Raw genomic sequence first — 4021 nt, forward strand, 5'->3', positions numbered from 1 at the left:
TATTTCGTCCGGCTACCTTTAAAAAATGCTCCATTATTTATTTTTTCTTGACAGGACGAGAAACAGAGATCTTGCACGCACTGGGGTCCCGGCCCCCGCTGAACAGGGAGTCGCCTGCACCGAGGTAGCCCCAGCCCGGCACCGGCTGTATAAGCAGAGGCACTGGTGAGCGGACTGCAGGCCGCCGCCGGGATCTGGCGAGGGTCCGGTCCAAAAGGCAAGGCCAACCAGAGCCTGGGAGGACACAAGGGAGGTTGGGGACGGTGCAGGGAACCTGGGAGAGAGATGGGGACCTGCCTGCCAGGGCAGGCAGCCACTGCTGTCAGCACCCGGCTTCTAGGGCAGCCAGGAGGGGCGGGACACTCGGGCTTCCTGGGCCGGCAGCCGCCGGGTCGCAGGAGCGCCCTCTTCAGGCAGGGAGCTGTGGTGCCGTGCTCCCGCTGTCCCGCATCACTGCGCAGGCGCAGAGAACTCCCGCGCCACCTCAGGATGCTCAGCAACCACGGAGTGGCTCAGAGATGGCCCCGAGGGCTGGCCGCCTTTGCGCTGTCGCCAGCGTTCCTTTCTGATTGGTTGGTTGGTGCCTTCCACGGTACCCAATGGAAGTGAACCTCTCAGGAGCCCTCATTTGAATAGCGGGGCTATAAATGTGCTGTCCGGGGCTGGGTCAGCCGTCTTGTGGTTATTTTCTGAGGTGGAGGGTTGTCGCCTCCAGGATGTCCCGCGCGCCAGGCTTGACCTTCAGGACCGGAAGACGCTGTGGAGAGCCCCGAGGGAAGAAAGGGCCGGCACACGGACACGAGGGCTCCAGGTGCCGGGCGGGTCCGCCTCCCGCCTGGAGAACATCCCGGTGCCCGGTGCCCGGTGCCGCGCATCGCGTCGCCATCCCCGCGCTGCCCCTGAGGCCCGGTGAGTCCTGTGGTCAGCGTCTGTGGGGGCGTCGCGGGGTGGGGGTCGTGACCGGAGGCCCGGGGCGCTCTCCCGGGGGTGGGAGCCGGGAGGAAGCCTCCAGGACGCTGGGAGTGTGCGTGTCGGGGACTCGGTGCTGCTCGGGGGGCGGCTGGTCTGCTGGGTGTCCTGCTGCGGGTGCTGCCGGGCCGGTGAGTTCCTGAAGTTGAAATAGAGGGAGGATTTTTTGTTGTTGTTGTTGGTCATGGTTAAATTCCACGTGAGAATTACAACCTGCGCTGTTTTCATTAAGATTGTGTGTGTGTGTGTGTGTGTGTGTGTTGTGTAAGGTTTCTTGCAACGCTTCTGTTTCTCATGCTTTGGGTTTATCGTTGGGAAGTATTGGGTGCGGAATCATGTTACCTCTTGGGCGATGGTTTTTAGCGTGACTAGTATTCATATTTAGGGCGTGTTCTTGCGGTGTTGTTGCGGTGTTGGTTTGTATAACTGCCTGGTCTACTGAAGGGTGTCCTGAAACTTGGAGGTCACATGTTGGGGTTTTGGGTGCCTTCCAGTTGGGCGGGTGTGTAGAATGATGTGAAGGGTGGGTGGTGATAAGGTGGAAATTGTTACTGGGTTTTAGAATGCAGAAGATGGAGTGACTTGAGGTTGAGGAAGTTGGCCTTTGTGGTTGTCCAGCTGTGGTGTCCTAGTGATGAAAGCTGGTTAATGTGGGTGCTGGCGCAGTTGATTGGTCATCGTTACACTTTTATTTTTTACTTGATTCTTTTATTTTTTACTTGAAAAATTTTTTTTTAGTTTATCAATAGTTTGTTTTTGAGGTAGCATTCTTGGTTCCCATTGTGGTCGAAGGCTTAGTGCTGCACCAAGTGAAGAGTTCAACAAGTACAGAGTGAAAAGCCCGTAGCTGAGCAGGAGTGTAGGCAAGGGCTGTAAGTGATCATCAAATTAAAAGGGTTTCAAATTCTCTCCTAAATTTTAAAAGTCACAGAATCATTAAAACTGTAGTAGTGTCTAATTCTTAACTGTGACAGAGATTTAAACCAAAGTTTGTGTGCCAGTGCTGTGGTAAAGCAGTAAAGCGTCTTTCGAGTCTCCCACAGGGGTGCAGAGTTCCAACACTTGGGCCGTCCTCCACTGCCTTCCCGGGCCTTAGCAGAGAGCTGGATCGGAAGTGGAGCAGCCAGGACTCGAACCAGCACCCATATGGGATGCCGGCACTGAACAGGCAACAGCTTTAACCCACTGTGCTAGGCCCTCAAACACTTCTGTATCTTGATTTAGGTGTGTATTGTGTATCTACTTTATCTAACCCCTGTAGGTGTTTGAGTTTGTTTTTGTTTTGAGGTAGCATTCTTGGTTTCCATTGTGCCAAAGGCTTAGTGCTGCACCAAGTGAAGAGTTCAGCAAGTACAGAGTGAAAAGACTGTAGCTGAGCAGGAGTGTAGGCAAGGGCTGTAAATGGTCATCAGATGAAAAGGTTCTCAAATTCTCTCCTAAATTTTAAAAGTCACAGAATCATTAAAACTGTAGTAGTGTCTAATTCTCCACTGTGACACAGATTTAAACCAAAGTTTGTGGGGCCAGTGCTGTGGTAAAGCAGGTAAAGCTGTCACCTGCAGTGCCGGCATCCCATATGGGCACTGGTTCAAGTCCCTAGAGCTGCACTTCCAATTTTTGTTCTAAATTTTAGCACCTGTATGTAGGAGAGAACAGGCGGTATTTTTCTGTGTTCAGCTTATTTCACTCAACATGATGTCCTCCAGTTACAACCTTCAGATCGGCGCAGCTCTGGCCGTTGCGGCCAATTGGGGAGTGAACCATCAGATGGAAGACCTCTCTTTCCCTCTCTCTGCCTCTCCTCTCTGTGTAACTCTGACTCTCAAGTGAAAAATAAATAAATCTTTAAAAAAAAAGTGGAGCAGCCAGGACTCGAACTGGCATCTATATGGGATGCCGGCACTGCAGGTGGTAGCTTTACCCACTACGCTCCAGCTCCAGCTCCTGTTTTTCTGTCTTTAAGTTAACTTTTTTTTCTTTCAAAGATTTTTAAATTTATTTTTGAAGTCAGAGAGATGGAGAGAGAGAAAGAGATCTTTCATTCACTGGTTCATTCTCTTGATGGCTACAATGGCCAGGGCTGCACCAAGTCAAAGCCAGAAGCTTCATCTGGGTCTCCCACATGGGTAGCAGGGGCCCAGGCACTTGGGTCATCTTTTGATGCTTTCCCAGGCCATTAGCAGAGAGATGGATCAGAAACAGAACAGCCAGGACTGTAGCCAGCACCCAGGTGGTGGCTTTACCCACCACACCAAAAAGTCAGCCTGAATCTTTTTTTCCCCACTCCTTTCTCTTTCATGGGCTGTCAGGCCCATCCTATTCATTTTAGTTTTTACTTTATAGTTCCAGAATTTCTCTACGATACTTACGTAAAATGTCTATATTATTAAACTGATAAGAACAGATACTACACTTGATCTTAGCCAAAAGGCCGAGAAGCGATGGCGGAATAGAGAGGGAGGGAGCACAGCGAAGCTCCACTAAGGGAAGGTTCAAAGAGGGATGAAAATTTGTAGTTTTTAAGCCCTTCCTCAAACTGGGGTGTTAGGGTGGACACGCGTGGAGGACGCAGATGCCTGAGACTCAGGACACCAGCAGGAGTGTGTACGCACCAGCGCTGGAAGCCAAGGTGAGACGGGGCACTAGCCCAGCACCGCGGCACAGCTGCCGCCACCCCTCCCCCAACACACCCTGGGACGGACACTGAGACATGCACGACTGAGTGGGGGAGGAAATAGAAAAATGGAACAGAGTGAGTGGCGCCGGCGGAGAGAGTGCACGATTCAGGGACACTAACTGAGAGACTGAGTAAGCCAGTATCTCTTGGCGCCTCCCCGGAGCTCCAGCGGGCGGGAAGCAGCCATTTTGTTTGTTTACATTCGGGCTTAAAGGAGAACTATCTTTGCCTCCACCCTAACCTTCGGAGGCGGAGCCCAAAGGTGGAGCTGAGGGTGCTCGAGGGAGGGCAGCCCAAAGTCGTGAGACCTGACTACTCAAGTTACTGAATAGCGCCTCCTGGTGGGGAAAAAGCACAGGATCCAGAGCTGCAGTG

At 52.2% G+C, this 4021-nt stretch overlaps 1 pseudogene; it reads right to left on the bottom strand.

Annotated features, from left to right (window-relative positions):
• Nucleotides 1–3307: 3307 nt before the first annotated feature.
• On the bottom strand, nt 3308–3412 carry LOC149119917 (U2 spliceosomal RNA; annotated as a pseudogene).
• Nucleotides 3413–4021: the final 609 nt, after the last annotated feature.

This window comes from Oryctolagus cuniculus, chromosome 21 (assembly GCF_051225735.1).
Source record: "Oryctolagus cuniculus isolate XC-2025 breed Fujian yellow rabbit chromosome 21, ASM5122573v1, whole genome shotgun sequence".
Taxonomy (NCBI): Eukaryota; Metazoa; Chordata; class Mammalia; order Lagomorpha; family Leporidae; genus Oryctolagus; species Oryctolagus cuniculus.